Below are 13,293 nucleotides of genomic sequence, written 5' to 3'. Positions count from 1 at the left end.
AACTCTTCACACTTACCCCGCCATGGAGCTCCTAGTTCTCTCAAGCTCCATTGTGTTGGAACAATGCTCTCATAGGTAGATCCTTCTTTACAAACACCGTGATAATCAAAGAATATGTCTGTTACATAGAAAAAAACTTTAATATTAGCTTAAGATTGATTAGTTTCTCAAATAATTTTTTTCTTAATAGAAAACAGTACATTATTCCTTACCTGAATCCCCCATGTGAAGCCCACTGGTGTTCCACACATAACCTACACCATGTGGTCAAGGTGAAAAACTTGGTCATTTGATACTGTTATGAGATGAATGGTATACACACTATCCATCATGAGTACTTGCCCTTTATCATGTAGTAATGTAGGACCTACATCAAAAACATTCTTTGAAACAAGCCGATCTAAGATCTCTTTTGTTGTAGATTGAGTCCAAATACAGGCTCATTTGTAGGCATTTATAAAACGATTGCATTGCAAGCTTGGGTGGTGGTGGTGAAAAAGCACATTAAGTTACGTCAGCAGAGGCGGGTGAAACCATGTTAAGCTTTTGTCGAGACAACATCAAAGGTATATGCAATGTATAAGTTCTTCATGCAATGTATAAGTTCTTCATGCAAGGCCTCCTTTTGTGGCTTGGGCCCTTCAAATTCAGGTGGTTGGTAGAAGTGGCCCACCCTTTGGCAGAATTAGATCTAGGACCACCATGGAATGATTGCATGGGTAGATGGTAGTTCGGACCTTCTTCTTCTTAGCAAGACATGATATTATGCCCAACCCTCATAGCTTGATGGTGAGAGATTAGGCATCTTCGTACTGAATACATCAGCCAAGGAGAGGTGTGGTTGTCTTAAATTGAAGTTGAGGTAGAGGTTACATGCATTGAAGCTCTTTAGATATCACTAGTCATCCTGATGATGGGTCATACCATGGGCCAAGTGTGCCCCCACCATGGTCCCCCCATCCAAAGATATACCTAGAGGGTTGGGTTGGGACTTATTAAAAACAAGACTCAATGAAAAAGATTAAACAAGGCAACCGAGTCGAAGGGAAGCATGTGAAGTGTTGGCATGGGGCATTGATGCAGCTTCTTGCATGAATGGGATCCGATGTCCGAGTGTCTAGATCAAGGTGTGGTTTGTTGAGAGTGTGATCTCATCGGCAGAAGGCATGGGTTCCTAAACCACATGGTTAGATGGATTGTCTGGATCTAACTGCTAGTGGCGAAATGATGTGTGTGAAGAGGCTTGAACGAGAAATGATGTGTGTGAAGAGGCTTGAATTGGAAACTTACAAGGGTCTGTTGGTAAATGGAAATTGATTTGGCACTTAGTGGAATTTACTTTTAGACTTTTTGGGTATCCAGCATTTGGACTATCCGAGCGATGTACTTGCACCCACCCAAGTGGGGAGCCCAAATAAGGAGAACATTCCTTTTTGCCCCTCTCTCTCTCTCTCTCTCACTCTCCCCTTGTGCTTGCCTAACGCGGCTCACTGGCTGCTGCTAGTGGAGAACTAGGGTCGAGGCGGGCGGCGGCGTCTACAAGGTGGCGGATCGGAAGGCAGTTACTCACACGGAGGCGGATCGGGGTGGTGTGCGATGGCAGATTGGCATGGCGGGTGCTCGTGATCGGCAAGGCAGTTACTCACGGAGGCGGATCGGGGTGGTGTGTGATGGCAGATTGGCATGGCGGGTGCTCGTGATGGTGGATCAAGGTGCTCGGTGAATCAAGGTGGGAGCTCGTGAATATGGACATGGGAGCAGCCGTCGGGCAGGGTCGCAGGCGGTGCATGGGTGCCCTAGCCGGCCGGGCTCGACCACGTAGCCCTATTTTTTAAATACAAATATTTTTTTATTTAATTGATTCTTTTTTAAATTATCATATTTATCTTTTTTTCTAGCACATACAGGGGGAGATGTTGCTACTGTAATGAGTTTCTAACGAGGCAGTGATTCTAACAGTAGTAATTTGTAATTCTACTGTTAATGAGTTTCTAACGAGGCATTTTAAGATACTATACAAACGTAATATTTCGTTGAAGGGATATGCTTCTTGGTCATCCAAGCATGATTGCAGACTCCATTCGAGGGGGGTGTGCTACGACATGTACACTACGCTAATGGAGCTATTAGGTATGAGAGGCATTGTGGCTAGGCAATCATACATTGTTGATGGCACCACCACCACCCAAGCTTGCAATGCAATCGTTTTATAAATGCCTACAAATGAGCCTGTATTTGGCTTCAGCCTACAATAAGAGATCTTAGATCTGCATGTTGCAAAGAGTGTTTTTGATGGATAGTGTGTATACCATCCATCTCATAATTACAGTATCAAATGACAAAGGTTTTCACCTTGACCACATGGTGCAAGTTATGTGTGGAACACCAGTGGGCTTCACATGGGGGATTTAGGTAAGGAATAATGTAATGTTTTGTATTAAGAAAAAAATTAATTGAGAAACTAATCAATATCAAAGTTTTTTTCTATGTAACAGACATATTCTTTGATGATCACGGTGTTTGTAAAGAAGGATCATTGTTCCAAGACAATGGAGCTTGAGAGAACTAGGAGCTCCATCGTGGGGTAAGTGTGAAGAGTTGTAGTTTTAGTGCTTGTGAATGATGTCAAGGAATACAATTGAAATGAGTTTTTTCTTGGATGCACCAGTGGATTGGAACGAGGGAAGAAATTATTGGAGTGGATGGTGGATACCTACACATGATATGGAGACATCATGCCTACAGATGTATGGAGAGGTCAAGACATTTTCACATAAGCTGAGCATGAGAGGATGAAATGTAAGGGTAGTTGAGCTAGATGAGGAGATATTGGAGAAATGGCTAATGCCATTTGGAAATATGTAGCTCACCTATTGAGCATAGACATATATAGCCATAATGACTATTGCCTGACATTCACCCAAATTATTTTGATTTATTATTGGCCATTCAATAGTGTCTATTGTCAATGGGATTGTTTTGTGTTACCTGATTTTTGAAGATCCATGTCTTTATATAATAAGATTTGATTTTGGATTAAATGAATATGAGAACATGTTTCATTAAATCAAGTTAATTGTTATATTATTAAGAGATACATTGTGAGGCCATGAATACAAGTTAAATTTAATGAGAAGAAGATATTGTTTTAAAGGTGAGGTTTATAATGGAAGAGAGAGAGAGAGAGAGAGAGAGAGAGAGAGAGAGAGAGAGAGAGAGAGAGAGAGAGAGAGAGAGAGAGAGAGAGAGAGAGAGAGAGAGAACGCAATTGAGGACAACAAGAAAGCGTGAGGAGACATGATGGCGGTAGAGAGATTATTTAAGAAGGAGAGACGGAGAGATTGCTATGGTTCAAAGTCAATGATAGAACTAAAGGAGAAAAAGAACAAATAAGGTAGAGAGGGACAAAAAAGGGGGTGGGCTACAAAAGTGATGAGAGGTGATGTGGAGAGAAATAGAGATTGGTTGGTTGAGGGGAGAGAGAGAGAGAGAGAGAGAGAGAGAGAGAGAGAGATGGAAGTCGACATGAGTTGACATTATTACATGCATGTTGTATGAGTGTGTGTGCAAAGAGTGGGAGTTTTCCAAGAGAGAGAGAGAGAGAGAGAGAGAGAGAGAGAGAGAGAGAGAGAGAGAGATGGAAGTGGTCCAAGAGAAAAGAGAAGACATAAGTTGATACCCATGCAAATAATCCTCAAAGAATCATGGCAAGGGTGGAGCATTACTTTCAAACACTCCCCTTTTTAATATATCGTTGTAGGTGAAATACCTTTTTGGCCCAACACTAGGTTGATGAAGAGCTTAGAAGATCTCAAACGAACTAAAAAAGTGGCATCAGATCAAGGCACAAGCTATCAGGAGATTCAAGCATTCCAGCAATGGATTGTTGGCTTAAGTTGGTTGAAAGTACACATTGTCCAATGGGGTAATGTGATGATTTCATTAAGTCTTGGAACTAATATCATTTGCATAATTCCATAACAAAGTTTTGAACATGATGAGTGTCTCTGAATTATGTAGGTGGAAAAAGTGGTGACATGGCATGCACATCTCGTTAAGTCTTAACAAAGTTTTGGAAAAAAAGTAGAACCAATAGCATTTGCATAATTCCGTAACAAAGTTTTGAACATAATGAGTGTCTCTAAATTATGTACATGGAAAAAAGTGGTGACATGGCATGCACATCTCATTCCTAGCTTATTGAAGTCCAAGCATGGAAGTTGGTTAGTTGGAGACGGATTGAAACATAAAATAACAATATATGATGCTTGTGTGTCAAACATGGCAAATGCCCTTTATAAAGTGAAAAACAAAGTTCATACAACATGGGAAAACACTTTGGGGCAAACTCCAGTTTGGATAAACTCATAAAAAGGGCAAATGTGCATTCTCTATCTCCTACACAAGTTCCTAGGCTAGTGAAGAGAAACTCATAAAACAGGCAAATTTGCATTGCCCATCTCCTGCACAGGTTACTAGGCTAGTGAAACATAGCTCTGTAGGTACACCTATGTACAAGCCCCCCCCTCCTTTAATAGGTGATTAAGAGTCTACAAGGCACAAAATACGAGAAACAATAGTGATTGATGTGGAAGACAACACTAGCCACGTGCCAAAATATAACGCACATATGCGAGACATAAAAGTCACAGCGCGACCAAGGAAGATATAGTTGGATAATGACGATGCTAAGGGACATGAATCCCCAAGGAGAGTTAGTTCCTGATTCACCCATACAAAAAACATTTGGGTGATTCAATGGACTCCACAAAACTATAGAGTTAAGTGCATGGATGTACTTAGGGGCACATGGAAGTGCAGTTGCATGATTGATTGTTATGCAAAAGGAGTGCTTGCACCTTTGTTCTTTTCAACGCATCGCACAAAAGGCCACCCAAGTAATAACAGCATTGACCACCCATCTCCTGTGCCACCACAAACTATGGCCACTTCTTGAGGGGCCAATCTTCTAGATTATGAGGTAAATGCTTTGTTTCAAGCTAGGTTTCAACCTGCAGACAAGGTGTATGGAAAGAAATGTAAAGTCCAAAGTTAGTAAATCAAGATGACATGCAAGGAGAGGAGACTACTGCAGTGAACAACAAAATGTCACGAGATGGTCAGCACACAAGCATTTCAAATGAGGCATCAAAGAGGATCAAAAGAGCCTTAGAGGTTAAGTGCAACGGGAACTATGGAGATGGTGATTAAATAAAGGGAACGCGAGGTTTTATGATAACACCACTACTCATGCTCTTGCCCATATTTCATTGGAAGGGTTGAAAAGAAGAAGCCTTACCTAGCCTGTAAGCACTTGTTTACTTGAGGGTCATGGGAAGGGTTGAAAATAAGAAGCCTTATCCTCACCAAAAACATTCCCCCATCCTCAACTAAAGTGACACATAAGGGATAATGGACATGAAGCTCATGCCTAGATGATGCCACAAAAGGGCATTGCATGGCATGCCCCACCATTTAGTTTGCTAATTCAAGAGCCTCATGAGATAATTATGAAGACACATCATATATGGTGAGCATAAGTGAATTTGAATAAGCACCACAACAGGAAGATTTGGATGTGGAGGGAAAAGATGCAAGGATTGAGGACATCTTTCAACATGAGGCTAGGATTCACTGACAAAAAATCAAATGTCACTAGAGCAAGAGGTCCTTTTGTTACTCACTTTGGAAGTCCTCCTACCAAGTGTAGAGAGAGAGATTTCTTTTTATTTCTCTTAAAATATACATAATTCCTAATAATTTCTTTTTTCTCCCTCTATTTACTTAAAAATTAAAACAGTACATTATTTTCCTCTTTAGGAACTCACAAAAACATTAAAAATGTCATCTAATGTTTCTTCTCTCTATCTGTCACAACTCTCTCTTCCTCTCCTCTCTCTCTCTCTCTCTCTCTCATGATACACTTCACAATTCTCTCTCTCTCTCTCTCGCAATGATACACTTCACAACTCTCTCTCTCTCTCTCTCATGATACACTTCACATCTCTCTCTCTCTCTATCACGATAGGTGTGTAGATGAGGAGTGCTTTAGGATTACAAAACATTATTTTTCTCTCTTTAGGAACTCACAAAACTATAAAAAATGTCATTTAATTTTTCCTCTCTCTATCTGTCACACCTCTCTCTCTTCCTCCCCCCCTCTCTCTCTCTCTCTCTCATTCGATAATGTATACACTTCGTAAGTAATAATGCACTTGTTGCGGTTGTCTCACGTTCGATAATGTATTGCATGATGTTGAGTTCAGTAATATTGTTTGATATATTCTGTTTTTGTTTGATCATTGATAAGTAATGATACACTTGTTGCTGTTCTCTCACGTTTGATAATGTATTGGATGATGTTGAGTTCATTAAAATTATTTGATATTCCGTTTTTGTTTGAACATTGATAAGTAATGATATACTTGTTGCTGTTCTCTCACGTTTGCTTGATGTTGATTTCAGTAATGTTTGATATTCTGTTTTTTTTGTGTTTAGTGATATTTGCTAGATTTACGAAGACGACCAACATGCTTTCCCCCGAAGAGCGTAAAATCGTTCTGCGAGCAATTCGCATTGAAGCAGTCATCACAGTGTCACAATGTGCTGATGATGTCGTCAAAAAGATCAATGAGTCTGAGATACTCATGCGAGATCTAATAGACCAAATATGGGAAAATGCACAGCGTCGGCTTCGAAGCGGAGGCAACGCTGAGTTGCTTGATAGACAGAAGATAGCAGATTTCAACCATCAACACATAACACGAACCATTTTGGGGAGCATGCGTGTAGCATGCAGTGATCTTAGAGATGCTGCCCCGCCTAAAGCCAATATGCAACGTCTACAGTTATGGGACGTTGTATGGAGCGAGCAAAGAGCCAAGAGCAAGCGCATGAAGGCATTGGATGCAGAGTCCCTCCCCAAAAGAGTGCGCATTGCCCAGGACGTCGCTGCAACATCCAGCCAGGCAGATGCAAGTGGTACAGGTGTCATTAATCGTACCATCTACAATTCTATGTGCACACATCTCATTGGCATCCCGCACGAGGCTCTGTTCGAAGGGCGAACAATAGGCTCCGGTGTTTTTGGCACAGTAAAAGAGTATACAGTTAAAGGTATATCATTTTTACCGGAGCACACTACTTTTTGCGGAAAGCACTACAAAGGAGAAGGCAGCGCCAAGTTCGAGAGCTTCCAGGCAGAGCAGGGTATACAAGTGCTACATCCATCGATTGTCCGGTGTATTGCCTTTACAAAAGAAGCTCCTTGGATCACTATTTTCCCGTACTATAATGGCGGCGCTCTTGGTGATACTCTTCTGAAGGTTCCCTTCAGATTCAGTGAGTTCACCAGAGCAATTTTCCGTTTGGATCGAGGATGGAGACAACCCCCGCCTGATAATATTCCTTTAAGTCATCTAGAACTTTCTAAAATAAAACAAATAGTAATAACCATGCCACATATTATGCATGCCCTGGTGGAAGACCTAGCGGCAGCACATCTGGCAGGAATTGTACATACCGACCTACATCCATTCAATGTAGTGTTGGATTTTACAAAAGAGTTGAAGCCACGCATAGGTATTATCGATTGGGGGTTACTGCTGAGAGCGCCCAAAAAACGGGTGTCTCTCAATTTTGTATTTGAAGCAGACAAGAACCCTGAGAAGGTGGCACAGGCAGTCTCCTACGCAGACAGAGAGCGAAATAAACGGCCGTGGATAGCCCCAGAGCTTTATGATCCATTTTTGGCAGATGCATACACTCCTGCATCTGATGTTTTTGCCTTGGGATATTTATTACAAACTTTATATGACTTTTGGCAGAAAGTGCAAGAGTTGTGGATGGATAATAGTTCCTATGACAAAGTTACCATGGATACTATTATTCATAGAGTCAAAAATTGGATGTTTCTGCCTAATCGCGATGAGCGAAAATCAATTTTGCAAGTAGTTGAATTTTTTAGATCACTAAATACTGACCCAACGAGGGCACAACGTCCTCTTGTAGAGCTATCGGTGTCATTCACCCCAACTTTGTAATGATACAGTATCAAGAGATTAAGTTTCAGGAATGGCATTTTGTTTCTCTCTTCAAAATTTGATGTGTCCATTGTTTGAAATATTATCTCATTGAGTCTTTGCAATATCTCTCTCCTCTTGTGGTGTTTAAGTTTATGTTTTCTCTTCAAAATTTGATGTGCGCGCATTGTTTGAAGTATTTTTGGAGTCAAGTGGATATTTCTCATCGAGTCTTTGCAATACATATCTCCTCTCGTGGTGTTTAACTTTAAGATTTTGAGAGTAATGGTCAATTTATCTTACGTTGATCTTTACAGTTCATTAAAATCCTAAAGTCATTTACGTTCATGCAGATATGGTAGAGGCGCAAGCGAACGAGCATCAGGAGTTAGCCAAGAAGGCATATGAGCGAATGAAGGCCCTTGCACATGGCCTGACAGCCCGCGAAGCTACAAGAACAGCATGCAGGTTGTCGAAATGGACAAATCCAACTTATGCCCAATGGAAAGACATAAACAAACGCGTAACCACAGAGATGATAAAGGAAATATGGCCATGTCCAGATGGCGAGATTAAGAAGGGAAGATGGAAGATTTCACGTTGCACTCACAATGATATCAAAACTAATGTCGAGCGCATTTTCTTGGAGGTGTACGGTCGTCCTCTCCATAACGCCGATGCTCCACTCTATTTTGCTAAGATGCTATATGCTCAATTTATCCTAGAAACTCCAGTGGACTTCGCCTCTAGAGAGGCCACTGTCAACACCCACGACATACGTGAAGAGACAGTGACATTCACAAGGGAAGAACTTGCTCTCATGGTGGAGGGCGCTGGATTGGAGTTAAACAAGGTCAAAGAAAGCTTAGGGGCACAGCTAGCAGAGAAGGAGAAAGAAGCTGACCGATTAACTCAAGCGTCAACTCCTCCCTCGGCCAATAGAGGGATTCAAGAGCAGCTAACAAAGATCAGCCAAGATGTGCAGAGCATCTCTTCACGTATTGCTCCTGTGCGCCAAGGAAACCACATCTCTCATTTTTTGATACATCCTGATCTTGTGGGAGTTTCTGCTGAGGCTACTAGTTCCTTCACCCCCCAATGTCCTGTATGTTACAAAGTATTCGATGGGTGGAGCGGCCAGTATATACTACCATGTGGACACTACTACCACTTAATATGTTTAGTGAGGCAAATGCAAAATACTTCCACATGTGCATTGTGCAATGTCCCAATAAATCAAGGTATTTATACAGTGTTCGGCATGGTATAAACCACCAGGACCTTTAGATGCAACTCCTAGTGCAATTCGTAATTTATTTCAAGATGAAAGCTAAGAAAAACAAATCCTACTTTTGTATTCCAAATATGATCATTTGTACAAGTACTTTTTATTAAATTAATGAAGTGACTTCTTCCTCTATGTCAGTATCTTGCTCCAAAATTCTTTCACCGTTTACTCTCTCGTCTGCTAAATTAAGCTCATCTAAGTCAATGTCTAAATTGTCTTCTATCTCAAGGGTGGTGCACAACGTGCGTCCAACATCAAAGTTCTCGTCTACTACATCATCACAATTGTACATCCATCTGGGCATATCTTCTTCATACTCTTCGCTTTCAATGTCTCGCAAGATCTTTTCATTGCAATACATGTAAACAAGTTTATCTGCTCGATCTGCAAGAAGTCGATTGAATAGTACTGTGAATATATTTGTACATGCTCCAGTTTCTTTCTGAGCCTGAGTTTGAAGAGCACTGACTTAGAACCTTCATCGCAAGGTTGCGCAATAAAGCATAATGCTCACCACCATTCATCATCCACCACTTCCATGTAGGTTGCTCTTTAGCCATTTGTTGAACAAGGGAGTTGGAAAATAAACCCTCTTTCAATCGAAATGAGGTCATCTCCTTTATGCACTGTACACGATCATCATCATTATTATAGAAAGTGTTTACCACTTTATAAAAATCTTGCACCACCTCAACGTTGGACATCAAATCCATATTCCAATATTCAGGATCTAACATGTAAGCAGCACTGTGTAGTGGTGAATGCGCTCCAATCCATCTAGCATGAAAGTACTTCAATAGAACTTTTCTTTGTCTACTGGAGAATGGTACACGCCATTGCTTTTCCACCACTAAATGCTCTAATTTCTCAGGACACTCCAAACTCCACTGGACAGTCCACCATTGCATCCATGCTTTTCCGAGATTAGGCGCTCTTTGATCAAGACTTCGTACAGCATATATAACAGGCATCATTACATGGTATGCATCCATCACACTGTTCCACCAACTTCTTCTCGTAAGCGCTCCCTTCAAGACTTTGATTTTCTCTTTCACTTTTTCAAGTTGAGTGTTCTCCCAGTCATGAAATGCCATGCATGTAAATGTTTCGCAAACTGCATCTTTATTTCTAAGAAGAGACTCAAAAGTGTAAAAGTGAGTGCAAAACCTAGTCTCCGCTGGAAGCTTTAACATAACTGACATGCGAGGTCGAAACATATCTAAAACTCTCTGTCTCTTGAGCATGAATTTCACAAGCTGGCGAGCAGTGTCGACGATTGAGGCAAACCATTTGGTATCATCAGATTTATACCAATCTTTTAATACAAGATTCAAACTATGAGTATTACAGCCTACCGAAAAAATATGTGGATATTGTCGCTGTAGGATTTTGGATGCATTTTTACAATTTTTTGCATTGTCCATGACGACTTGGACTACATTTTTGGCACCCACTTCCTCTATCACAGAGCTAATGACTTGAGCAATGTAAGCCCCAGTTTTGATTGAACCAGCTGAATCCACGGCACGGATGAAAGTCTCACCTCTAGGTGAAATAACCATTATATTAATTAATGGTTTTCTTTGCACATTAGACCATCCATCACTTACTATACTACATCCAGAAAGCTCTATATTGCTAAGAATTATTCTTTGTACACGTTCTTTTACTTGCGCATAACATTTCTCTAATAGATCATTTCGCATAGCATGGTACGTAGGCGGTGAAAACCCTGGTCCAAACTCACCAATTTTCTTCCATGCTCTCTTCCAATGCTCACTGTCCACCATCATCATAGCACTCCCAGAAAAGTAAATCGCTTCAGCAAGGACGAGTTGTGCATCATCGAGTCGACCTTGACGTAGGCTTTCTTGCAATGAAGTTTGACGCATGGGTATATTTCCTACGTCAAAGTTTCGCTTGCAAGAAGATGCACTGGGTAGATTACTTTCTGGTTGCACATTGCCGTTCGGGGTACAAGTAGGCGATGTAGCAGGAGTTTGATGATTAGAACAACAGTGTTCTTGCTGCCTTGATACATTAACGGTAGGAGTGTCATGTTTTCTTGAATCTTTCTTTTGAATTTCTTCTCTTATGCGTTTGGCCACTATAGGTGCAGAGGGGTGGGTACATGACTTTTTCTTTGGTCCGCCTAAAAAGTGTTCTCTTAGTTGAGGCGCCCCACCTGATTTTACTGCATGGCATAGCTTACACTCCCAATCTATGAATCGATCACCAACGTTAATTGCATATTGCCACTCTATCCCAGGTGCCTTTTTTTTCCTGCTATTTGAAATTTGGACTCTATTGGAGGTATCACTGGATCCAACATTGTCCTCCATCTCAACAAATAACCTATTCAACCAAGCATATAACAATGAATACACAAATGAAAAAACAACAAATCACTCACGTATAACAAAACATACATTAGCAGACAAAGTACTTCGAAACTATCTTGACAAATACAAAAGATCATCACATAACACAAAACTACTTCAAACTATCTTGCAAGGTCTTACTACAAAACTACTTCGAAACTATCATGCACATTGCACCCCCAATGAAGGATGCCTTTTGTACCCAATTAAGGATACTTTACACAATCAAAGATCTATGCTTGCCCAATACTCTAGTATAGGACAATAGACCTTCTCTAACATTCACAAAGAAAATCAAAGATCTATGCTTGCCCAATACTCTAGTATAGGACAATAGACCCTTGTCTACTCTAAACTATATCAAGTATCAAGAACCAATACAAGCCCCTAAGCAGGACTCTTGGCTCCATCAAACCATTCATAAAGCAGAATGAGGTAGATTACGTACGTGGCTCAAATGCAAAGCTGAATGACTCCAAATTTGTCCCTAAATCTCCGCAAGTATTAGCTACGAACCACACCCTGCCCCCAGTTCAAAGAACTAAGGATGAGTGGCTCAATAGCCTTAGGAGTGCCTACAAGGAAAGACGACAGCCCCTAAGATAAGGACGTTCTTCCCAAGAGGACATTTCTAGCAACTCGAGAGCTCTACAAGTACTTTGAGGAGAGATATCACGCCCCCAAAACAAGGACTATCTCCCCAAAAGTTGTACGATGGGTGTCGGGCAGTGTTTATATACAGAATAGTACCCCGCCGGTATTCTTTATTTTTCCCGCCGGGCCCGCCGGGCTTTTATCTTTCCCGGCGGGCCCGCCGGGATAAATAGTTTTCCCGCCGGGCCCGCCGGGAAAGATAAAAGCCCGGAGGTGTTACGGGACTAGTGGGTTCTGGCAGGTCATTGCTCAGGTCATGTGAATATACAATGTGATCACAAGTTTTAATATGTTAACAATAGGTTTTGTTAACGTGATCACAAAATTGTGAAGACGTTAATGAAATCCCTGTATGTTGGTCATGACCCTGAGCACTAGCTTTTGCATTGGTTCTTGCTCAAAATCTCAAATACTAGCCTTGGCTTTCTATGGTATCCTAGGGTTTGAAAAGGTCCTCTTAGTGCAATAACTGATTGTAATTATCTATTTTCACCTTTGTTTGATGATGATTAGAGTAAATCTTGATAAGATTAGCAACAGTCTCATGATTTAAATAACCATCCAAACTATTACTAACTCTTGTATTAGTGCTTGCACCAGAAGGGTTAGGCTCAACTCCCAACAAGGTGTTAATTGTTGTCGTGCTAAAATCTATCAATACTACACACTTGCATCAACATGTCTTTGAAATGCATTCTACACAACATTGTTTGCATAAATCTATCAATACTACACACTTGCATCAACATGTCTTTGAAATGCATTCTACACAACATTGTTTGCATAAATCTATCAATACTACACACTTGCATCAACATGTCTTTGAAATGCATTCTACACAACATTGTTTGCATAAATTTGCATCAAAACTATATATTTTTCACCTTCTTGATTAAGTATATGCACCAAACATTGTTTGTCCATTATTTTGTCCCTTTCTGAACCTTTC

At 40.8% G+C, this 13,293-nt stretch overlaps 1 long non-coding RNA gene across 1 annotated transcript; it reads left to right on the top strand.

Annotated features, from left to right (window-relative positions):
* The first annotated feature begins 2,341 nt into the window (after positions 1-2,341).
* Positions 2,342-2,874, top strand: LOC147617704 (uncharacterized). The gene is made up of 3 exons (XR_015262207.1): positions 2,342-2,412; positions 2,496-2,584; positions 2,669-2,874. It is a non-coding gene; the product is annotated as an uncharacterized LOC147617704 (long non-coding RNA).
* Positions 2,875-13,293: the final 10,419 nt, after the last annotated feature.

This window comes from Cibotium barometz, chromosome 36 (assembly GCF_041138505.1).
Source record: "Cibotium barometz isolate CiBa-2024 chromosome 36, ASM4113850v1, whole genome shotgun sequence".
Lineage (NCBI taxonomy): Eukaryota > Viridiplantae > Streptophyta > Polypodiopsida > Cyatheales > Cibotiaceae > Cibotium > Cibotium barometz.
Note: the sequence above shows the minus strand (reverse complement) of the source record. Positions and strands in the feature narration are given on the sequence as shown.